Genomic DNA, 26,201 nt, shown 5'->3' with positions numbered 1-26,201 from the left:
GCGGCTATATCTCTCACGTGTCGAGGCACGACTTAGAGGCATAACCGCGTTGTAGGTTTTGTCGCAAGAAGGGTCATCTTCACACAATCCCATGTAATGAACAAGAATGGGATAAAGAGGGTTGGCTTACAATCGCCACTTCACACAAATACTTAATTGAATCATACATCATACAAAATACACACATAGAACGACTACGGTCAAAACCAAATGAAAAGAAGATAACCCCAAATGCTAGATCCCCGATCGTCCCAACTGGGCTCCACTACTGATCATCAGGAAACGAAACATAGTAACGACCAAGGTCCTCGTCGAACTCCCACTTGAGCTCAGTTGCGTCACCTTCACTTGTGTCAACGGCACCTGCAAGTGTTTGGAAGTATCTGTGAGTCACGAGGACTCAGCAATCTCACACCCGCGAGATCAAGACTGTTTAAGCTTATAGGAAGGATGGGGTAATGAGGTGGAGCTGCAGCAAGCAGTAAGCATATATGGTGGCTAACACACGCAAATTAGAGCGAGAAGAGGAGCAACGCAACAGTCGCGAAGCTAGAAGTGATCCTGAAACTGCTTACGTTCATACATAACCCAAAAACCATGTTCACTTTCGGGACTCCGCCGAAAAGAGACCATCACGGCTACACACGCGGTTGATGCGTTTTATTTAAGTCAAGTGTCAAGTTCTCTACAACCGGACATTAACAAATTCCCATCTGCCACATAACCGCGGGCACGGCTCTCGAAAGTTTATACCCTGCAGGGGTGTCCCAACTTAGCCCATTATAAGCTCTCACGGTCAACAAAGGATAGTCCTTCTCCCGGGAAGACCCGATCAGTCTCGGAATCCCGGTTTACAAGACATATCGGCAATGGTAAAACAAGACCAGCAAGACCGCCCGAATGTGCCGACAAATCCCGATAGGAGCTGCACATATCTCGTTCTCAGGGCACACCGAATGAGCGAGACGTCGGGTTGGCATAGACCCTGGTTGCCCAGGGGGCGCCGGACATCGCTCGGTTTGGACCAGCACTCAGAGGAGCACTGGCCCGGGGGGTTAAAATAAAGATGACCCTCGAGAGCGCGACTCCCGAGGGAAAAAGGCTTAGGTGGTAAATGTTAAAACCAAGGTTGGGCCTTGCTGCAGGAGTTTTATTCAAAGCGAACTGTCAAGGGGTTCCCATAACACCCAACCACATAAGGAACGCAAAATCAAAGAACATAACACCGGTATGACGGAAACTAGGGCGGCAAGAGTGGAACAAAACACCAGGCATAAGGCCGAGCCTTCCACCGTTTACCAAGTATATAGATGCATTAATTAATTGAATAAGAGATAATGTGATATCCCAACATATCCATGTTCCAACATGGAACAAACTTCAGCTTCACCTGCAACTAGCAACGCTATAAGAAGGGCTGAGCAAAAGCGGCAACTTAGCCAAACAACAGTTTGCTAGGAAAGGATGGTTAGAGGCTTGACATGGCATTATGGGAGGCCTGATATAGCAAGTGGTAGGTAGCGCGGCATAGCAATAGAGCAAACAACTAGCAAGCAAAGATAGAAGTGATTTCGAGGGTATGGTCATCTTGCCTGAAATTCCGCTAGGAAGAAGATCAAGTCCATGAAGAAGACAAACGGACGTAGTCGAACGAACCCTCACAACTCCCGAACGTAACCGAAGCTAACGAGAGAAGCAAACTGGAAAGAAGCAAACAACATGGTACGCACACAATCATAAACATGGCATGATGCACATTCAAGTGTGATGCATGTCCGGTTTAAATGAGGCATGGCATGGCAAAATGCAACAAACAATACTACAAATTAAGCGGAGCTCAATATGCAATGGGTTGAATATTGACGAAACACCACATGACTTATTTAGTTCTCTCCCGTTTATGTACTTAACAATATTAAATGTTGGTCAACATGGCAAGAGGTGAGGCATAAGTAAACTAACTATTTAGGCAAGTTTAAATGAGGCCGGAAATAACAAACAACAATTCCGGAAAATCCCGATATGCATAAATAGCAATTTAATGGAAACAAAAATTTTAAACATTTTAAATGTTGTTATCATGATGCGGATGACATAAACAGGTTTTATGCAATTTTATGAAAATGTTCGTATAATATGATATGAGGCATGTTATGAAGCATTTGGTCACCATGGCGGAACGAAAGGGGTGCCACGGCAAGGACAACGGAAATGATACCATGGTAACATTCCGATGATCCGACAACTCGTCGAGATATCAGTGCAAAAGAAAGTTTGGATGAACGGAACATGCAAAAGATGGTGGGGTGATACCGATTACCGGGTTCGCACAAGTCGACGACATGGCAAACGAGGAGGAACGTGCAAAGACATCTCGGACATGGTGCAAACACGGGCATCTCATACATCACTCATCCATTCGTTCACGACGGTCGTCTCGGTGGTTATACGTTCGAAGCGTGCAACCAGGACGGGATGAGTTCGACGCGATGTAGATGAAAGTAGACGTTCTCGCGACGGTAGTGGAAGTAGTGGTTCATGAGTTGAAGAGGAAGTAGTCACTACAGGAAACAGCTACTTTGCCGTCTGCCACGGCGGACGGCAAAGGCTCGAACGGCGGACGGCAAAGACCTTTGCCGTCCGCCGCGGACGGCAAAAGGCTCCGGCAAAGAAGGCTACGGTAAACAGCTGCTTTGCCGTCTGCTTCCTGGCGGCTGACGGCAAAGGCCCTTTGCCGTCTGCCGCGGACGGCAAAGAGAGCGGATGGCAATAATTGTGCTGTCAGTCCGTTAAGTGGCTAACGGCAGGCCTTTGCCGTCCGCCGCTGACGGCAAAATTTCTATGGTCTTTGCCGTCCGCCGTATGATGTCATCTACACGTCACTAGATGGCAGGTTCTTTGCCGTCTGCCGCTGATGGGAAAGTGCAGGTTCTTTGCCGTCTGCCACTAATGGCAAAGTCTTTTCCGTCTGCCACTGTAGGCAAACTGACCAAATGGGTCAGCTCCCAGGAAGCACAGTTGGCTGCTACGTGGCTTCTTTGCCGTCTGCGGCAGACGGCAAAGAGCTCTTTGCCGTCGGTGGCAGACGGCAAAGAGCCTGCATATTGGCCGTTTTTTCTGTTTTTTATTAAATCCAACAATTTTCACAGCAAATATATATGACATATAGATATATTTCACAGGCATTCATAAGCAAGTCCATAAGCAAGTTCATGTATTTCACAAGCATTCATAAGCAAGTCCATAAGCAAGTTCCATCCGTACATATTACATAAGCAAGTTCCATCCATCATTTCATACATAAACAAGTTCCATCCATACATAAACAAGCACTCCATAGCTAAGGTGACTAGAATGAGAAGAAAAGAACAAGAAGAGTAGAACAAGCACTCCATCCAGCACATAATGAAATCTGCAAAATGGCAAAATAAGAAAGTTAGAAATAGGTGACTAGAATAAGAAGACTAGAACAAGAAGAGTAGAACAAGAAGAAGACTTGAACAAGAAGAGTATGTCATTTATGAGCTAACTTACGTGAAATGGATCATATATGAGCTAACTAAGTTGAAATGGGTCGTTTATGAGCTAGCTAAGGTGAAATGGATCGTTTTTGAGGTAACTAAGGTGAAATGGATCGTTTTTTAGCTCACTTAGGTCAATTGATCATTTTTTAGCTAACTTAGTTGAAATGGATCGTTTTTGAGCTAACTTTGTTGAAATGGATCATTTTTGAGCTAATTTAGTTGAAATGGATCGTTTTTGAGCTAACTTAGGTGAAATGGATCATTTATGAGCTAATTTAGGTCAAATGGATCATTTTTTAGCTCACTTAGGTCAAATGGATTGTTTATGAGCTAAATTAGTTGAAATGGATCGTTTATGACATAACCTAGGTAAGATGGGTCATTTTGGAGTTAACCTAGGTGAAATGGGCCATTTTAAAGCTAACATAGGTAAAATGGATCATTTAGGAGCTAATCTAGGTAAAATGGGTCATTTTTTAGCTAACTTGGATGAACTGCATCATTTATAAGCTAACCTAGGTAAAATGGGTCATTTTGGAGGAAAAGAAGCTAACTCTAGGTCATTATGGTAAGCATATTGGAGGAAATAAAGCTAAGTCTAGGTCTTTATGCATTTGTTAAGCAAAACATTAGAGAAACTTACCGTGATCAGGGAGGTGTAGGAGCGGGGTGGCTAGTGCCGCTACCTGGAGAAGGATCGTGCGATGCGTTTCTGGAGTTAAGCTGGACCAAAGATCATTTCCAATGTCTCGTTAGCATTACGACACTCAAATGTTAAGACTAGCAAGTAATGTCCATTCAAATTAAACTCACCGTGCTCCCAGGAGCAATCACTGGCATCGGCGGAGCGGGCTGACCGGACTTCTCGCACACAGACTGCACATTTGGTTTTCAGAACAGAGTCATCTAGTTAGTAATGAGACTCAAATGTTAAGACTAGCAAGTAATCTGCAGAAGAAACTTACCACAAGGAGCTCATACATGGCCCTTGCCTGCATGTCATTCCGTGCCCTCTCCTCCTCCATCATCTTTCTCGTCCTCTCCTCCATCTCCCGCTGCCTCTCCGCCGCCTCCGCCAGAAGTTTCTCCGTTCTATCTCTCTCAGTCTGTATAGCAGCCTGCAACACCACTCACATGACAATTTGTAATCTTTGATGGAAGCGCACACAATGTAATGGAGAAAGATAACTGAGTACGTATCACTAACCTTGATGGCGAGTTGCACTGGCCGTTCACGAGGCCTTATCTCAGGAGCGGAGCTCGAATGGCGCGCCTTGATCTCCGGGAGAGTGCTAGGACAACGGATAAGTCCATCTCCAATGGCTATGGAGCATGGGACCTCCCGCCACCAGATATCATCACCAGCACTGGATCAATGGGACCCTGGCTCGGGTTAAAGTCCTCCCCTTTCCTCGCCTTCCCCTCATCTCTATATCTCACGAGCTTGTTGTGGGAGGAGATGTTGGTGAAGTTGTTTGCATCATCGAGGTCAAACTGAGAGAAAGCCTTGACTTTCTTGAAAGAGCCAGTGTGGGCCATGGCATACAGGTCGTACACCTCTGGCACCATATCCGCCTTATTGTAGCGTGCCTGAAAGAGAGAAACAATGAAAATTAGTAATTAAAGGGCTCAAGCTAGCATGATGAATGAATTGCATGAATCATGAAGCAAACCACATACCCAGTTGCGCCCGAACTGATATAAGTTGGAGTTGCCTTGATGGTGTGGCACACCTTCCATTTGGGCACGTTTGTCCTTGGCCTGGTTGTGGAGGGCTAGCCATTCTTTTGAGCACCACTCATCGACCAACACCTCCCAACAATCCATCCGATCCGCACACCATCTCGGAGGCGCCTAAGTTAGCAAATAGAAACTTGAGCGCTACGGCTAAGAATTACTAAATGAAGGAACTTAAGTAGAAGGCCTTAAGAATTACCTTCATGTACTGCTCCTTACTCAGGAACTTATCGCGGCACGCCGGCTTGGTCTTCTTGATACCATGCAAGGCGTAGTAGTCTCGAACACCCTGCACCCGAGCCTCGTGCCGTAAGTTCTGGAGTAGGCGCTTGCAGACGTTCTGGATAACATTTGCGCTGTCCTCCTCGTATCCCTCCTCACACCTATAGAATGTCTGCAATCAAATGAGACAATATTGATTAGTACAATTAATAACTAGCTAGTTGAAGATTTTGAAATGTGTAAAGGAGAAATTACCCAGAACGTCCTGATCACCATGTCTGCCCTCGTGTCGCACACGACACCGTCGATAATGACATCCGGCGGGGCCGGGGCAGCCACGTAGTGCTCCCAGCTCAACCCAAGCTCTGGAAGCCGACCCTCACCAGGCAACGTGACAAACCCCGGGAAGTTTTGCTGGCAAAGAACTCCAAGGACGGAGTTGGGCCGGCGGACACTATGATGGTGGTCCCAACCCCTGCAGCATGACAAGGCCAATGCATTAGTTATTTGAAGAAAAGTGAATGCAGAAGGTACAAAAATATTAAATGCACTTACGTACCTCTCCCCATCAGGGAAGATCAACCACCTCTGCTCGCGGGTCGTCGGCACGGACGGGAGCCATGTAGCACCACGCTGGTAGACGGTGCCACCCTCCTCCTCAAGATCAGTCGGCTCCCCGCCATCATCAGCATGGCCACTCGGCTCCTCGGGCTGATCCGGCCAGGTACCCCATCCGGACGTGTGCTCCTCCGGGGTCTCGTGGGCCGAACTCTCGTGGGCCGAAGGCCAGTCGACCCGAGGCTCGTGGGCCCAAGACCCGTGGACCGGAGGCTCGTGGACCGGAGTCCGTGTAGCCTCCTCCTCGGACGAGTCCACCCTAGCAGTCACGTGCTCGGGTGAAACAGCTGGGGGTGGCGGCGAGGAAGGCGCCGTAGCAGTCACCCTACCTCCTCTCCCGCGACCACGTGCCCCACCTCCTCTCTTCCTACCTCGTCCCCTGCTGGGCACCGCGGTCGACGAAGAAGGGCCCGGCGGTGTGGACATACTGTCCAGCAACGCTCGGCGTAGAGGTGCGTCTGGAATCGAAGACCTGAGACCACGCGCCGACGAAGAAGGGGCCTTGGCGCGCTCCCGGCCAGCGCCCACCATCTTTCAACACCTGCCATGACAAACAGTAAACGAAATTAGTACAACATAAAAAAAAGACCGACATGAATAATAATATGTGTATCACTTAAGTGTATCATCATCAAGTACAACATTACAAAATTTAATACCTGACACTACTAATAATCTCGATCAATATCATCAATAAATGCATAATCATCATCATCACTATAATCAATGACGGGCTCATAGGGTTCAGTGGCATCAACATGTGCAAGGCCACCTTGACGTGATCGGTCAAGCAATGACAGGTCATCCGCAGCAGTAACCTCTTCTTGTTCCGGCTCTTCTTGTTCCTCCTCTGGGGTGATGTCGGATTCACTGTCGCTGTCTACTTCAATGTTTTGGGGTGAAGTATAGCGGTTCTTGAAACGCTTTTTGGAAAGACATGTCTCTTGGAAGAATTCTCCTTCATATGTGTCTGGGTTAATGTGAGGTTCATAATCCTCTTCCTTTGGGGGAGATAGTCTAGCACGTGGCGGCACTTCATAAACGACATCCCAACCTTTCAAATTTGGATTAGTTTGGCAGGCCCACGGTAGATAGAATACTTGGGTCGCCTGTTGAGCCGTAATATAGACATCAGGAACATCTAAATGGGTGTTTTGGTTGATTTCAACTAGCCCTATATGTTCATGAGACCTTCTAGTCTCCTTCGGCTGAAACCAATAACATTTGAAGACTACGACATTCGGTGGGTTTTCACCATAGAATAGAAGTTCATAAATTGCTTCAACTCTCCCATAATACTCGGTACCTCCTTCGCCGATAGCAGATACACAACAATTTGTAGACTTTCGGTCGGCCATAGATAGATCTTTGCCATAGGTACGAAAGCGATACCCGTTGATGTCGTATTTGTCAAATGAACGGACCTTATAGTCAAAACCATTAGCGACTTGTCTCAATTCGGCGTCCATAGACTCTGAATTAGCCTACAAGTTTAATATGAAAGGATTGTTGCATTACGCACAAATTAGCGAATGAAACCGGGATAGCCGCCTACAAATTAGCCTAAAAGTCTAATAGAAATTACCGTTTGATTGAACCAAGAGATAAAACCGGGATAGCCGCCTCCTTGCTTTGCGAGAAGCTCATACTCTTCGACAGAATCCTTTTGGATCACCGCTCCATACGAGAATAAGGCGACGTATCGACTGTATGAAATATCCAGGAATAAGAGCAGTTCAAAGGAAATAGAAGTTGCGAAACTATGTACCGAGAAATTACTCGATGTACGGGCGCACTTCTATCAGGTTGTTGAAGATATACAACGAAATGGTCCGCCATTGTTCGTTATCCAAAGATACTGGATTTGAAACACTGGCTGGTGCAAGATTCCCTTTGAATAGGCTGAGGTTGGATCCACCCTTTTTAGGGTCGTCAGCATTGTACCGAGGCTTCGGATTATGCAAATGACGATTTTTGGCTTCGTAGTGTGCTGTCACGAAGTTTGCCGCCTCCTCAGTGATGAATGCCTCAGCCATCGATGCTTCAATTCTACGTTTATTTTTACATTTTTGTCGAAGCGTCTTCTGCATCCTCTCAGTTGGGTAGCACCAACGATTTTGCACGGGCCCCCCAATCTTGCCTCGGTCGGGAGATGCAAAATCAAATGTTGCATTGGATTAAAGAAGCCCGGTGGAAAGATCTTCTCTAACTTGCAGATCAACTCCGGCGCCAACTCTTCCATTTCTTCTAGCACACCAGGCGATAGTTCTTTCGCACAAAGAACACGGAAGAAATAGCTGAGTTCTGCCAGTACTAGCCATTCATCCTCAGGGATGAAGCCACGCAACATCACCGGCATTACCCGCTCAATCCATATGTGCCAATCATGACTCTTGAGACCAAATATCTTCAATTTATCAAGACTGGCTCCCCTCTGTAGATTCGCTGCATACCCATCGGGGAACATCAACTGCATTTTCACCCACAAGATAATTTCCCTCATAGCTGGCGTTCCAAGATTGAACCATGCCTTTGGCTTCGTCCAGTTCTGCTTTCCTTTCGGTTCTTTCATGTTTTGTAACGGCCTATCACATAGCGCCTCCAGATCGACTCTAGCCTTCGTATTATCCTTTGACTTCCCATCTATGCCGAACAATGTACCAAAAAGTGCCTCGGCGATATTCTTCTCAGTGTGCATCACGTCGATGTTGTGTGGGCAAAGGAGGTCTTTGAAGTAAGGCAGATCCCATAAGCATGTTTTGTGAGTCCAGGCGTGCTTAGAATTATACCCCTTGAAGTACCCTGGACGCTCTGGATCTGGCTCGAGAGCGTTTAACTGATCCAGGGTTTGTTGGCCTGTCAATGCAGGTGGTGCAGAGTTTTTGACAACTCTACCTCTGATGAAGTTCTTCTTGTCTTTCCTGAACTTATGGCGAGGATTCAGGAACTGTCTATGCATGTCGAAGCAAGAAAACTTGCGACCGGCCTGAAGCCAACGAAACTCAAGAGCTCCCTTGCATGTGGGGCACGGGAACCTTCCATGCACACACCAGCCAACGAATAGCGCATACGCCGGCAAGTCATGCGTCGAGTACATGTACCAGACACGCATTATGAAGTTCCGTTTGCTATAGGCATCGTATGTCTTGAACCCATTATCCCAGGCTTCTTGCAATTCGTCCTTAAGCGGTTGCATGTACACATTCATATTTTTCCCCGGATAGTTGGGCCCTGGAATTATCAACGTCAGGAAAATGTTCTTTCTTTGCATAATCTGTCCGGGGGGGAGATTGAGTGGAAAGACAAATACGGGCCAACAACTGTATTGGGCTGCCGTCATACCAAACACACTGAACCCATCCGTGTTGATGCCGACTCGAGGATGCCTCGGATCTGCCGCTTTGTCACCATGTAATTCATCAAACTTTTTCCACGCAACACCATCCGATGTGTGTACAATCATCAGATTCCCATCTGCATCTAGTTCGGTTCTTTTGCCCGTTTTGTGCCATGTCATCTGTCTGGCCGTCTCTTCGACCATGAAAAGACGTTGAAGTCTTGGTACGATTGGCATATACCGAAGAACACTAACGGGGATTTTAGTCTGTGTCTTCTCACCCATACCGTTGTCTACCACAACATACCTGGAAGACTTGCAAATGGGACAATAGTTCAAGTCCGCATAGTCAAGCCTAAACAAGACACATCCTTTCTCACAGGCATGTATCTTATCATAGGGCATCTTCAGTGCACGGAGGATTTTGTCCGACTGGTACAGGTTTGCAGGCATTACATGGCCTTTGGGTAGAAAGCGTCCAAATACTGTCATCATTGCATCGTAGCATTCTCTGCCCAAGTTGAACCGAGCCTTCAGAGCCATTACTTGTGAGATGGCATCCAACTGACAAAGCTCAGTGTGCCCATGGAGCGGACGTTTTGAAGACTCCAACATTTCATTGAAGGCCTTTGCAGATTCCTCCATCTCCTCGTCCGAATCCCGAGCATCATCAAAGTCTTGCACCATGCTTTCCAACCCGGTACCATGCTCGTCGGTGCGACGACGATCCACCTCAGCTCGGTCACGTTGGGCAGACTCACCATGAAATGTCCACATCGTATAATCGGGCGTAAAACCACTCTTCTGCAGGTGTTTGCCCATTTCAGCCTCTGTCCTCTTTTCCCAATTGCCGCACCGTAAACAGGGGCACCAGGTTTTCCTCTGGACATTTTCAAATGCGGCTCGCACAAACCCCTTGGTTTTTGTGAACCATTCAGTGCTCCATTTGTTCTGACCAGTGTGACCGGTGTACATCCACGCACGATCACTCATCTTGACTTTCAGAGCTACTAGACACACAACAAATATATATATATATATAATTCACCATGTATATATTCATCAGTTGATCTACTTTGTCAATTTGATTACGTCCATGCAACCTACACTCTAATAGGTAATGATAGGTCCTAATCCCACCCGAGTATGTTTAGATTGGGTTCATTTTCCCATGCTATGCTCCGGATCCTACGCAAAATTTTGGGAGCACCTCCCCGCTGTTCTCCTGATACACGTCTCTGCAATAAACAGAGAGGATGTGTACCCGGAGAACAACAGGGGAGGCACTGACGAAATTTATGCGTCGGATCCGGAGCAAAGCATATGGGAAAACGAACCCAATCTAAACATACTCGGGCTGTCCACGGATAGCGTTGGACAATTCGAAAGAATCAAGGTTATAAATATGCAAATGCATGCATATTTATAACTATGACGCTTTCGAACGGGAGACACATATTGTTTACGCATACTGATGATTCAAGACACATATGTAGCTAGCTATCAAGTTTCATCGGAATAGATCAAATAATTAATGGGGGAGGAGGACATGTTATTTGTGCTCACCCACGAACGAAGGGGCAGAGCTCGTCAAACGCACGGCGAGGTCGTCGAACACCAAACCTCGCAGCGATGAAACAACTGCACATTTAAAACTACCCGATCAACACAATTATATATGATGTTTTTCATAACAAAATCGAAAGATATATGACCTAACTAATAATTCACAAATATATGACCCCGTCCGCTTCTGGAAGGCCAAAGAACACCTTTTCGGGAGGTGCGGGGGTCGGGGTGTCATGTCGGTCTCGGGGTGCCGTGTCGGGGTCGGGGTCGGGGTCTCGGGGTCGGGGTGTCGGGTCGGGGTGCCGGGTCGGGGTCGGGGTGCCGTGTCGGTGTCGGGGTCGGGGTGTCGGGTCAGGCTCGGGGTCGGGGTGTCGGGATCGGGGTCGGGGTCTCGGGGTCGGGGTGCCAGGTCGGGGTCGGGGTGCCGTGTCGGTGTCGGGGTCGGGGTGTCGGGTCAGGCTCGGGGTCTCGGGGTCGGGGTCGGGGTCTCGGGGTCGGGGTGTCGGGTCGGGGTCGGGGTGCCGTGTCGGTGTCGGGGTCGGGGTGTCGGGTCAGGCTCGGGGTCGGGGTCTCGGGGTCGGGGTCGGGGTCGGGGTCTCGGGGTCGGGGTGCCGGGTCGGGGTCGGGGTTCCGTGTCGGTGTCGGGGTCGGGGTGTCGGGTCAGGCTCGGGGTCGGGGTCTCGGGGTCGGGGTGTCGGGTCGGGGTGCCGGGTCGGGGTCGGGGTGTCGTGTCGGTGTCGGGGTAAGGGTGGGTGTGGTGTCAGGGTGTCGGTGTCGGGGTGTCGTGTCGGGGTCGGGGTGTCGTGTCGTGTCCTGTCGGGGTGTCGTGCCGGGGTGTCGTGCCGGGGTGGGGGTGTCGCGTCGGGGTGGGGGTGTCGGTCGTCGAGGTCGGGGTGTCGGTGGTCGGGGTGTCAGGTGTCGGGGTGTCGGTGGTCGGGGTCGGGGTGTCGTTGGTCGGGGTCGGGGTGTCGGTGGTCTTCTTCTTCTCCTCCTCTCCTCTAGCTTTTGCCTCCTCATCCTCCTCCTCCTCCTCCGCCTCTCCTCTTTCTTCTTCTTCTTCTTCTTCTTCTTCTTCTTCTTCTTCTTCTTCTTCTTCTTCTTCTTCTTCTTCTTCTTCTTCTTCTTCTTCTTCTTTCTCCTCCTCCTCCTCCTCCTCCTCCTCTCCTCTTTCTTCTTCTTCTTCTTCTTCTTCTTCTTCTTCTTCTTCTTCTTCTTCTTCTTCTTCTTCTTCTTCTTCTTCTTCTTCTTCTTCTTCTTCTTCTTCTTCTTCTTCTTCTCCTCCTCTTCTTCTTCTTCTTCTTCTTCTTCTTCTTCTCCTTTTTCCTCTTCTTAAACCTACCACTAAGTAACCTAAAACAAAACTAAAACTAAACTAAAAGTAATCTAAACAGAAAAACAGAAAAAAAAATCTAAAACTAAAAAACTAAACTAAAAGTAATCTAAAACTACAAATCTAAAACTAAAAAACTAAACTAAACTAAAAAAACAGAAAAAACAGAAAAAAAAGAGGAGAAGAGGGGTGGGGCTCACCTGCGGCAAGGGTGGGGCGCTCGCCGACGGAGGGCCGTCGGAGGGGCGCTCGCCGACGGAGGGGCGGCGGGGGCGCCGCCGACGGAGGGGCGGTTGGGTGGCGCTGGCCGGGCGGAGGGGTGGGGGGGCGACGGGGCGGAGGGGGCGACAGGGCGGAGGGGTGGGGGGCGACGGGGCGGAGGGGTGGGGGCGACGGGGCGGAGGGGGTGACGGGGCGGCGCCGGGCGGCGTGTGGGGGGCGACGGGGCGGAGAGGGCGACGGGGCGGAGGGGGCGACGGGGCGGAGGGGTGGGGGGCGGCGGGTGGCGGGGCGACGGGGCGGCGGCGGGCGGCGGCGGCGGGCGGGCGGGATGTGCACGGTGGCGGGGCGCGTCGGGGAGGAGAGAGAGGAGAGAGCAGAGAGTAACGGGCGGGGGGGTGGGGGCCACCTCCCTCTTTGCCGTCCGCCAGCGGACGGCAAAGAGCTGGCAGATGGCAAAGAGCTTCTTTGCCGTCTGCCATTTCTTTGCCGTCCGCTTTTTGGTAGCTGATGGCAAAGAGCTTCTTTGCCGTCAGCTAGCAGACGGCAAAGAGCTAGCAGATGGCAAATTAGCTTATTCCAGTAGTGAGTCGTTCATGTTCCGTAGATGCTTTGGGGTCACCGGTAGTTGTATACAGTCGTTGTTGGACTTGACGGATCCGAGGTCTCCGGGCGTAGTGGTACTTGGCGATTTCGGAGACGGGGGAAGGCGAACTTGCCGGTCCTCGTTGACCTGGTACTTGGCATATCCAGTCTCCGGGATCGTCGCGGTTCTTGGTGTCTCGTGTAACTGGCGTCCTTTCGACCTTGAGAGAGAAGAAACAGAACGGCCACAGTGCACGATGGGAAGGGTCCTGCAGCAACAGGAGGTCAATGGCGGAGCAGCAACAGGAGGTCGATGGCGGAGCAGCAGCAAGATGAAGTGGGGCCGGCGTCGGCCTTAGCGTGGAGCAAGGGAAGTAGAGCTTCTGGAGGCTGGAGAGGCCATGGACGTCGGGCGCGCGATGCCACAGGGAGGAGGCGAGACCCTTGTGGCGCGTGGAGAGGGTCGTGGACTGGCTCGACTACGTCGAGGAGGCCGTGGCGGAGCGAGCGGGAGGCGCTGGACGCGGGCACACACGCGCCCATCGGGGCACGCGGGAGGTAGGAGGCGAGGCAAGGCGTCGGAGGAAGCTTGCAAGGGGCCATGGCGAGGAGGCAGAGGCGCTAGGAACTGCAGCGGCGGGCGTGATCTTGGAGCACCCCAGCCGGAGGACGAGGCAGGGGCATACCCAGGCAGCGGGGATGGACAGCGTCGGTGGAGATGCAGGGCAACAGGCCACTTGCGGGGCTTGACGGGTCCAGGCGAGGTCTAGCGACCGGGCGACGGGGCGCGCTGGCGATGATGGGGATCGGGCGCGGGGCTCCTGCGTGCGGGATCGAGCGAGAGGCTCTCACTCCTCTCTGGCGGCGCGAGTAGAGGAAGGAGATGGGGATCGAGGAGAGAAGGTGATCGGACCAGGGTTAGGGTTATAGGCGCGGCTGGGCCTTGGGCCAAATGGACTGCGGGGAAGCAGGCCGGCCTGGCTGCTGGGCTCTCTTCTCTCTCTCACTCTAAAGAAAATAAAAACAAAACAGAGATAAGAAAGAAAAGAAAGAGAGGTTAGGGGAAGAAGTTTGGACACGCGGATAATTTTCCCGAACTCACAAAATGAGCTTGATCCAAGAAAATAGAAGTTGGCACGAATGCAAGATTTAAATTCAAACTCATTTGAATTTAATTCAAATGGTTTGAACTAGGACAAGGTTTAGGAGTGACCAAAATGTTGATATTTTTGGTGGAGCCTCAATAAAAGAGATAAGAATTGTTGGCAAGGATTGAGGCAAGGAATTGAGATAGAAAAAGCATGGAACTTAAACTGCAGGTGTGTTATGGTGATTCCAAAGATAATGAAATATTTTTAATATAGCTCCCTAATAATATTGGGAGGATATATGTTATAAAGAGAAATCACCATGTGCATTTCCCTCAATTTTAAATGGATCGAAGATCCATACAATATGTTTAGCTGGGTTTAAAAAAAGGGTGCAAGATGACATGATGCAATGCACATGATGTAAAGATAAATGCAACGAACAAAACAAATCACACGATGAATCTCGGAATCCATGGAAGGCATCTGGAGCACCGGTCTCGGGGCGTTACAAGGAGTTTTATGGTGGGTCTACGACATAGCCCCTGGTATGTATGCGGCTTATTCATACGATGCGTGTACATATTTGACCGAAAAGAGGTCCTTCGTGTGAAACGGAGGAATCGCTAGAGATTCCGATAAGTCATCGAGTGGTTGACCAGCTCTCGCCGCATCATGATAGTCAGTTTTCGGCTTTCTCTACTGAGGTGCTGAGCCAGGTGAACCGGAAGCACAATCGCAGTAGTTCTCCCTTTACTACCCTAGCCGATAGAGCAGAACGTAGGATAGCAAGCACAGGAGCCGGGCAACCCAACTATTGACCCAAGACATGATTCGGAGCTGATGCATATAAGGCCAAACTCGCGACGCCGAAGTATGCTGCAAGAGCTGTTCGGACTTTGTTGGCAACTCAATTGTTCCCGTACCGAGCCCCTAGCAAGTTTAAGCCGGGGTATATCTGTGAAACAACCATAGGAGGTGTGTTCAATTGCGGAAAGACGCAGATAAATAATACTGGTAATGTGAACTGGGACCTGAGCGATATGCCAAAGATTACTTGATATATATAAAGGCCACGACCCCGGCTATTTGATATGCCCTGGGTCGAAGGCAGTGCAAAAGGGCATGTTACAGCCTCGAAAAAGAGTGCGGTCTACAAAAAGTTATTTTGGACCTCCTGTCGCACGTCTGCGCCGCCTGACCTCGGCGAGGGAAATCCTTGAAGGAAGTAGCCCCGTAGGTGAGTGTACGGATCTGAACTCCGATAGAGTCGGTTTTAGATGTTTCTCCTTTGCGCCACCTGTTTTTGAGAGGTAATGAAGAAAGAAAGAAAAAAAGGAAAGTAGATTAGAAATGTTACCGGAGTGCTTGCAGACTTGTCCGTATTATGCTTTCGCCAATGCCCATGGTATCTTAAGCGCGTAGTTATGTATGCGCGGTATAGTTTTAACGGGTATATGAGATGGGCTACGGAAGCCAAACTGCTATTTCTACTCCGGATTTGATCGATCTTCGGGGGGAAATTGCTTATGTCCTTTGCACTTGGCTCGTGAACCGTTCTATCGTTCCTATTGCCTGGCGGCCCCCTTCCCTTGTGTTCGGCATTGGGCTTGCCGGCCTGCTTGAGGACCCAACAGTTTCTGTTGGTATGATTAGCTGGTTTATTGGGGTGGCCGTGAATCTGGCAGGGTCAGTCCAGTATCCTGCCTAGGTTGGATGATTTGTCTCTGTTTGCCTTGAATGGCTTTTTTTGTTCACCAGGCTTAGGATTGCTGAATCCGGCGTTGACCACTATGTCGCGTGATCTTTCATTATCATTGCGACTGTTGTGTTTACTTTGTCGTGGCTTGCCGTTGCCGTCTCGGCTTTCGGAAGTGACTGGGTCGCTGGCGCTATTGCTTCTACGAGCGAGCCAGCTATCTTCTCCCGCGCAAAAGCGGGTCATTAGAGCGGTAAGGGCTGTCATGGATCTAGGTCTTTCTTGAACGAGGTGGCGTGCAAGCCATTCATCCCGGACGCTGTGTTTAAAGGCCGCAAGGGCTTCCGCGTCCGGACAGTCGACGATTTGGTTCTTTTTAACTAAGAACCTAGTCCAGAGCTGCCTGGCTGACTCTCCGGGCTGTTGGACAATGTGACTTAAGTCATCGGCGTCCGGTGGCCGGACATATGTTCCTTGGAAGGTTTCGCGAAAGGCGTCCTCCAAATCTTCCCAGCTGCCAATAGAATTTTTGGGCAGACTGTTTAACCAGTACCGAGCTGGTCCTTTGAGTTTTAGTGGTAGGTATTTGATGGCATGAAGGTCGTCCCCACGGGCCATGTGGATATGGAGGAGGAAGTCCTCGATCCATACCGTGGGATCTGTTGTTCCATCGTATGATTCAATATTCATAGGTTTGAACCCGTCTGGGAATTGATGCTCCATTACTTCGTCTGTGAAGCAAAGAGGGTGCGCAGCGCCTCTATGTTGGGCCACACTGCGACGTAACTCCAATGGAGTCTGTTTGCGGTTTTCGGCCCGGGCGTGGCTAGGTTTGTCACGTCCAGATAGGTGGCCGTCGTCGCGTGTCGAGGTATGTCCTTGCGATCCGTAGGTCGCTCTTGGGTGTCCTGCTCTGCTACCCGGGGCCTGGTGACGGTCATGTGCACAATCCCGAGCTGTTTTGTTCTTGCCTTTACGGCGAGATGGGGTTGTCTGGTGTTTGGCTTGAGTTGCCACTTTACCCGGACCAAGTTGTGGTTGACCTGACGTCCTGTGCGATAATGGCGCGGGCTCGAGCGCCTTGTCGTCGCCCTGGGGTAGCAATCTACTCTTCGGGTAGCTTTTGGCTGGGCCACTAAGGCCGTATTCTTCGGCGGCTAGGACTTCGGTCCTTCTATCATTGAGCATATCTTGGTCGGCTTGAAGTTGCTGCTGCTTCTTTTTCAGGCTCCTTGCGGTGGCTATTAGTTGGCGCTTCAAGCGCTCCTGCTCACCTCATCCTCAGAGAGGGGAAGGTAATTGTCGTCCTCCAAATCTTCATACTTGGTCTGCTTACACAGGCTAGCCTGCCCATCTTCCCGTTCATCCTGGTCATTAGCTGTATCAACGGGGTCTTCGCTGTCTTCGGCATCGTCATCCATACCATCAATGTTCTCGGAGTCGTAATCAAGTGTATCGGTCGAATCCTCGACCGTGGCTATGAAGTGGGTGGTGGGTGGGAGCAAAATTCTCCGCCGCCAGCACCTGGTTCGAGCCGGATATAGTCCGGCTGTGAGTCCTCTGTCAAGGACAGGTTCTTTAACGAGTTTAGCACATCGCCCAAAGGCGAGTGCTGGAAGATGTCCGTGGAGCCGAATTCGAAGGTCGATAAACGATCAAGCTCGGCGTCCGCGGGCTCACGTGGTTCGGAACTTACGGCCGGAGACGAGTCCGGAGTTCCGGTGACCAAGACATCATGAGAGGTTGAGTCTATGTGCGGCTCCAACGCCGTGGAATCTATGGCCTCCGTAGTGGGATCAATCCTCCTGTCCTTGGATGGCGCGGCTTGCTCCGGATCTAGGGCAAGAGCGGTTATAGGAGCAATCTCCAGGATGCGGCCAGATGACAGATTTAGGTCATGATCATCTGGGTGACCGGGAGCGGGTGCCGCGGTCTCAAATCCGATGAAGATCAAGTCTTCACGGATGTCCGCAACGTAGTTCAAGCTCCCGAATCTGACCTGATGGCCAGGGGCGTAGCTTTCGATCTGCTCCAGATGGTCAAACGAGTTGGCCCATAGTGCGAAGCCGCCAAACACGAAGATCTGTCCGGGGAGGAAGGTTTCTCCTTGGACAGCGTCATTATTGACGACCGAATGGGCCATCGAACCTTTTGGCGACAGCACAGAGGAACTCTCAATGAAAGCACCAATGTCGGTGTCAAAACCGGCGGATCTCGGGTAGGGGGTCCCAAACTGTGCGTCTATGGTCGATGGTAACAGGAGACAAGGAACACGATGTTTACCCAGGTTCGGGCCCTCTCTGTGGAGGTAATACCCTACGTCTTGTTTGATTGATATTGATGAATATGAGTATTACAAGAGTCGATCTACCTCGACATCGTAATGGCTAAACCCTAGATGTCTAGCGTGTATGGCTATAATGATGAGTGTCCTATCCGGACTAAGTCCTCCCGTTTATATAGACACTGGGAGGATCTAGGGTTACACAAGGTCGGTTACAAAGAAGGGAATCTACATATCCGGTCGTCAAGCTTGCCTTCCACGCCAAGGAGAGTCCCATCCGGACTCGGGTGCAGCCTTCAGTCTTCGTATCTTCACGGCCCATCAGTCCGGCCCATGGCTAACAGGACGGACGCCCGAGGACCCCTTAGTCCAGAACTCCCTCAAGGAAAGGGAAGAAAAAGGTGGGAGGCGCACCCCCTAGCCCAATCTGAATTGGGAGGGGGCCGCCCCCCTTTCCTTTCTCCTCTCCTCCCCTTCCTTCTCTCCTACTCCTACTACATGGAAGGGGGGAATCCTACTCCCGGTGGGAGTAGGACTCCACTAGGGCCCGCCATAGAGTGGGCCGGCCCCTCCCCTCCTCCACTCCTTTATATACGGGGGTGGGGGCACCCCGTAGACACACAAGTTGATCATTGATCTATTAGCCGGGTGCGGTGCCCCCCTCCACCATAATCTACCTCGGTCATATCATAGCGGTGCTTAGGCGAAGCCCTGTTCCGGTAGCATCATGATCACCGTCATCACGCCGTCGTGCTGACGAAACTCTCCCTTGAAGCTCTACTGGGTCGTGAGTTCGCGAGACGTCATCGAGCCGAACGTGTGCAGATTGCGGAGGTGTCGTACCTTTGGTGCTAGATCGGTCGATCATGAAGACGTACGACTACATCAACCGCGTTTTCATAACGCTTCCGCTTACGGTCTACGAGGGTATGTAGATGATACTCTCCCCTCTCGTTGCTATGCATCACCATGATCTTGCGTGTGCGTAGGATTTTTTTTCAAATTACTACGTTCCCCAATAGCGGCATCCGAGCCAGCTTTATGCGTAGATGTTATATGCATGAGTAGAACACAAACGATTTGTGGGCGTGGGTATATATATATTGCTTGCCGTCACTAGTTGATTCGTGATTCAGCTGCATTGTTGGATGAAGCGGCCCAGACCGACATTACGCGTACGCTTACGTGAGACTGGTTCTACCGACATGCTTCGCACACAGGTGGCTAGTGGGTGTATGTTTCTCAAGCATTAGTTAAATCGGATTCAATGAATAGGGTTCTTTCTGAAGATCAAAAAACAATCACTATAGCGCGTTGTGGTTTTTGATGTATAGGTAAGAATGGTTCTTGCTCGGCCCGTAGCAGCCACGTAAAACTTGCAACAACAAAGTAGAGGACGTCTAACTTGTTTTTGCAGGGCATATTGTGATGTGATATGGTCAAGACATGATGCTAAATTTTATTGTATGAGATGATCATGTTTTGTAACACAGTTATTGGCAATTGGCAGGAGCCATATGGTTGTCGCTTTATTGTATGAAATGCAATCGCCATGTAATTGCTTTACTTTATCACTAAGCAGTAGTGATAGTCGTAGAAGCAATAGTTGGCGAGACGACAATGATGCTTCGATGGAAATCAAGGTGTCAAACCAGTGATGATGGTGATCATGACGGTGCATTGGAGATGGAGATCAAAGGCACAAGATGATGATGGCCATATCATATCACTTATATTGATTGCATGTGATGTTTATCCTTTATGCATCTTATTTTTATTAGTTCGACGGTAGCATTATAAGATGATCTCTCACTAAATATCAAGGTATAAGTGTTCTCCCTGAGTATGCACCATTGCTACAATTCGTCGTGCCGAGACACCATGTGATGATCAGGTGTGATAAGCTCTACGTTCACATATAACGGGTGCAAGCCAGTTTTGCATACGCGGAACACTCGGGTTAAACTTGGCGAGCTTAGCATATGCAGATATGGCCTCGGAACATTGGAGACCGAAAGGTCGAGCGTGAATCATATAGTAGATATGATCAACATAGTGATGTTCACCATTGAAAACTACTCCATCTCACGTGATGATCGGACATGGTTTGGTTGATATGGATCACGTGATCACTTAGATGATTAGAGAGATGTCTATCTAAGTGGGAGTTCTTAAGTAATTTGATTAATTGAACTTTAATTTGTCATGAACTTAGTACCTGATAGTATTTTGCATGTCTATGTTGTTGTAGATAGATGGCCCGTGCTGTTGTTCCGTTGAATTTTAATGCGTTCCTAGAGAAAGCTAAGTTGAAAGATGATGGTAGCAACTACACGGACTGGGTCCATAACTTGAGGATTATCCTCATTGCTGCACGGAAGAATTACGTCCTGGAAGCACCGCTAGGCCGGATGTTATGAACACCTGGCAGAGCAAAGCTGATGACTACTCAATAGTTCAGCGTGGCATGCTTTACGACTTAGAACCGGGACTTCAACGACGTTTTCAACGTCATGGAGCATATGAGATCTTCCAGGAGTTGAAGTTAATATTTCAAGCAAATGCCCGGATTGAGAGATATGAAGTCTCCAATAAGTTCTACAGCTGCAAGATGGAGGAGAATAGTTCTGTCAGTGAACATATACTTAGAATGTCTGGGTACCAGAACCACTTGACTCAACTGGGAGTTAATCTTCCTGATGATAGTGTCATTGACAGAGTTCTTCAATCACTACCACCAAGCTACAAGAGTTTCGTGATGAACTATAATATGCAAGGGATGGATAAGATGATTCCTGTGCTCTTCGCAATGCTAAAGGCTGCGGAGGTAGAAATCAAGAAGGAGCAGCAAGTGTTGATGGTCAACAAGACCACCAGTTTCAAGAAAAAGGGTAAAGGGAAGAAGGGGAACTTCAAGAAGAACAGCAAGCCAGTTGCTGCTCAAGTGAAGAAACCCTAGACCTAAGCCTGAGACTGAGTGCTTCTACTGCAAAGGAACTGGTAACTGGAAGCGGAACTACCCCAAGTATTTGGCGGAGAAGAAGGATGTCAAAGTGAAAGGTATATTTGATATATATGTTATTGATGTGTACCTTACTAATGCTCGCAGTAGTGCCTGGGTATTTGATACTGGTTTAGTTGCTAACATTTGCAACTCGAAACAGGGTCTACGGATTAAGCGAAGATTGGCTAAGGACGAGGTGACGATGTGCGTGGGAAATGGTTCCAAAGTCGATGTGATCGCCGTCGGCACGCTACCTCTACATCGACCTTCGGGTTTAGTTTTAGACCTAAATAATTGTTATTTGGTGCCAGCGTTGAGCATGAACATTATATCTGGATCTTGTTTGATGCGAGACGGTTATTCATTTAAATTAGAGAATAATGGTTGTTCTATTTATATGAGTAATATCTTTTACGGTCATGCACCCCTGATGAGTGGTCTATTTTTACTAAATCTTGATAGTAGTGATACACATGTTCATAGTATTGAAGCCAAAAGATGCAGAGTTGATAATGATAGTGCAACTTATTTGTGGCACTGCCGTTTAGGTCATATTGGTGTAAAGCGCATGAAGAAACTCCATTCTGTTGGACTTCTGGAATCACTTGATTATGAATCACTTGGTACTTGCGAAACATGACTCATGGGAAAGATGACTAAAACTCCGTTCTCCGGAACAATGGAGCGAGCAACAGAGTTATTGGAAATCATACATACTGATGTATGTGGTCCAATGAACATTGAAGCTCACGGCGGATATCGTTATTTTCTCACCTTCACAGATGATTTGAGCAGATATGGGTATATCTACTTGATGAAACATAAGTCTAGAACATTTGAAAAGTTCAAATAATTTCAGAGTGAAGTGGAAAATCATCATAACTAGAAAATCAAGTTTCTACGATCTGATCGTGGAGGTGAATATTTGAGTTATGAGTTTGGACTTCATTTGAAACAATGTGGAATAGTTTCGCAACTCACGCCACCTGGAACACCACAGCGTAATTGTGTGTCCGAACGTCATAATCGTACTTTATTAGATATGGTGCGATCTATGATGTCTCTCACTGATTTACCACTATCGTTTTGGGGTTACGCTTTAGAGACAGATGCTTTCACGTTAAATAGGGCACCATCTAAATCCGTCGAGACGACACCTTATGAACTGTGGTTTGGCAAGAAACCCAAGTTGTCGTTTCTTAAAGTTTGGGGCTGTGATGCTTATGTGAAAAAGCTTCAACCTGATAAGCTCGAACCCTAATCGGAGAAATGTGTCTTCATAGGATACCCAAAGGAGACTGTTGGGTACACCTTCTATCACAGATCCGGCGGCAAGATATTCGTTGCTAAAAATGGATCCTTTCTAGAGAAGGAGTTTCTCTCAAAAGAAGTGAGTGGGAGGAAAGTAGAACTTGATCAGGTAATTGTAACTGCTCCCGAATTGGAAAGTAGCACATCACAGAAATCAGTTCCAGTGATTCCTACACCAATCAGTGAGGAAGCTAATGATGATGATCATGAAACTTCAGACCAAGTTACTACCAAACCTCGTAGGTCAACCAGAGTAAGATCCGCACCAGAGTGGTACGGTAATCCTGTTCTGGAGGTCATGTTACTTGACCATGACGAACCTACGAACTACGAGGAAGCGATGATGAGCCCAGATTCCGCGAAATGGCCTTAAGCCATGAAATCTAAGATGGGATCCATGTATGAGAACAAATTATGGACTTTGGTTGACTTCCCCGATGATCGGCAGGATATAGAGAATAAATGGATCTTCAAGAAGAAGACTGACGCTGACGGTAATGTTATTGTCTACAAAGCTCGACTTGTTGCGAAAGGTTTTCTACAAGTTCAAGGAGTTGACTACGATGAGACCTTCTCACCCGTAGCAATGCTTAAGTCCGTCCAAATCATGTTAACAATTGCCGCATTTTATGATTATGAAATTTGGCAAATGGATGTCAAAATTGCATTCCTTAATGGATATCTTAAAGAAGAGTTGTATATGATGCAACCAGAAGGTTCTGTCGATCCAAAAGGTGCTAACAAAGTGTGCAAGCTCCAGCGATCCATTTATGGACTGGTGCAAGCCTCTCGGAGTTGGAATATACGCTTTGATAGTGTGATCAAAGCATATGGTTTTATACATACTTTTGGAGAAGCCTGTATTTACAAGAAAGTGACTGGGAGCTCCGTAGCATTTCTGATATTATATGTAGATGACATATTGTTGATCGGAAATGATACTGAATTTCTGAATAGCATAAAAGGATACTTCAATAAGAATTTTTCAATGAAATACCTCAGTGAAGCTACTTATATATTGGGCATCAAGATCTATAGAGATAGATCAAGATGCTTAATTGGACTTTCACAGCACATACCTTGATAATGTTTTGAAGAAGTTCAAAATGGATCAGGCAAAGAAAGGGTTCTTGCCTATATTACAAGGTGTGAAGTTGAGTCAGACTCAATGCCCGACCACTGCAGAACATAGAGAGAAAATGACAGGTGTTCCCTATGCTTCAGCCATAGGCTCTATCATGTATGCAATGTTGTGTACTAAACCTGATGTGTGCCTTGCTATTAGTTTAGCAGGGAGGTACCAAAAGTAACCCAGGAGTGGATCACCGGACAGCGGTCAAGAACATCCTGAAATACCTGAAAAGGACTAAGGATATGTTTCTCGTATATGGAGGTGACAAAGAGCTCGTCGTAAATGGTTAAGTCGATGCAAGCTTTGACTCTAAGTCACAAACCGGATACATGTTTTTATTAAATGGTGGAGCTGTCAGTTGGTGCAGTTCCAAGCAGAGTGTTGTGGCGGGATCTACGTGTGAAGCGGAATACATAGCTGCTTCGGAGGCAACAAATGAAGGAGTCTGGATGAAGGAGTTCATATCCGATCTAGGTGTCATACTTAGTGCATCGGGTCCAATGAAAATCTTTTGTGACAATACTGGTGCAATTGCCTTGGCAAAGGAATCCAGATTTCACAAGAGAACAAAGCACATCAAGAGACGCTTCAATTCGATCCACAATCAAGTCAAGGAGGGAGACATAGACATTTGCAAGATACATACGGATCTGAATGTTGCAGACCCGTTGACTAAGCCTCTCTCATGAGCAAAACATGATCAGCACCAAGACTCCATGGGTGTTAGAATCATTACAATGTAATCTAGATTATTGACTCTAGTGCAAGTGGGAGACTGAAGGAAATATGCCCTAGAGGCAATAATAAAGTTGTTATTTATATTTCCTTATATCATGATAAATGTTTATTATTCATGCTAGGATTGTATTAACCGGAAACTTAGTACATGTGTGAATACATAGACAAACAGAGTGTCACTAGTTTGCCTCTACTTGACTAGCTCGTTGAATTAAAGATGGTTATGTTTCCTAACCATAGACATGAGTTGTCATTTGATTAACGGGATCACATCATTAGAGAATGATGTGATTGACTTGACCCATCCGTTAGCTTAGCACGATGACCGTTTGTTTTGTTGCTATTTCTTTCTCCATAACTATACATGTTCCTGTGACTATGAGATCATGCAACTCCCGAATAACGGAAGAACACTTTGTGTGCTACCAAACGTCACAACATAACTGGGTGATTATAAAGGTGCTCTACACGTGTCTCCGATGGTGTTTGTTGAGTTGGCATGGATCAAGATTAGGATTTGTCATTCCGATTGTCGGAGAGGTATCTCTGGGCCCTCTCAGTAATGTACATCACTACAATCCTTGCAAGCAATGTAGATAATGAGTTAGTTATGGGATGTAGCATTACGGAACGAGTAAAGAGACTTGCCGGTACCGATATTGAACTAGGTATTGAGATACCGACGATCAAATCTTGGGCAAGTAACATACCGACGACAAAGGGAAAAACGTATATTGTTATGCGGTTTGACCAATAAAGATCTTCATAGAATATGTAGGAGGTTCCACTATTGGTTATTGAGCGGAGACATGTCTCGGTCATGTCTACATAGTTCTCGAACCCGTAGGGTCCGCATGCTTAATGTTCGGTGATGATCGATATTACGAGTTTATGTTTTTTGATGTACCGAAGGTAGTTCGGAGTCCCAGATTTGATCACGGACATGACGAGGAGTCTCAAAATGGTCGAGACATAAAGATTGATATATTGGAAGCCTATGTTTGGACATAGGAATGGTTCCGGATGAGTTCAGGCATTTTCCGGAGTAGCGGGAGGTTACTGGAACCCCCCGGGGAGTATATGGGCCTTATTGGGCTTTTGTAGAAAATAGGAGAGGGAATGAAAAGGTGGGAGGCGTGCCCCCTAGCCCAATCCGAATTGGGAGGGGGCCGGCCCCCCTTTCCTTTCTCCTCTCCTCCCCTTCCTTTTCTCCTACTCCTACTACATGGAAGGGGGAATCCTACTCCCGGTGGGAGTAGGACTCCCCTAGGGCGCGCCATAGAGAGGGCCGGTGTGACGCCCCGAGTCCGACGCTTCAGTTGCCCTTCCATTTATTTTAGTTGTTGACGTGTGTTTATTATGGTTGTGCATTATCATAATTGTTTTGCATATTTCTTTTCCCTATGCTGTTGCCATGATCGTGATGAGTGCCATTGTCGTTTTTCTCCTTGCTTCATGTTCATCTTTTATTATATTGCATTGCGCCATCCTTGCCTTGTTATATGCTTCATGATGTGATGTTGCCTTTGTCATTTATGTTGCATTTGCATCATGATCATCATTGTAGAGGCATATTTTTCGTGTGTATATTTGTGGTGGGCTTGTTACATTTGTGAACTCCTCCTCCTCATCTTCTTTGCTATTCCATCTTGCCCTTCCATCTAAACCATCATGAAGTGCAACACCCCATGACTAGCTTCTTCCTTTCAATTCTCACACACTTATTGCAAGTGGCATTTTCCTGTCCCAGTAAAATGTTCACTTATTTTCTGTAAATGTTACACCATGCCTACACCCTCTCTGC

The sequence above is a fragment of the Aegilops tauschii genome, chromosome 6, assembly GCF_002575655.3.
Source record: "Aegilops tauschii subsp. strangulata cultivar AL8/78 chromosome 6, Aet v6.0, whole genome shotgun sequence".
Lineage (NCBI taxonomy): Eukaryota > Viridiplantae > Streptophyta > Magnoliopsida > Poales > Poaceae > Aegilops > Aegilops tauschii.
The sequence above is the reverse complement of the archived record's forward strand: the minus strand, read 5'-3'. Positions refer to the sequence as shown.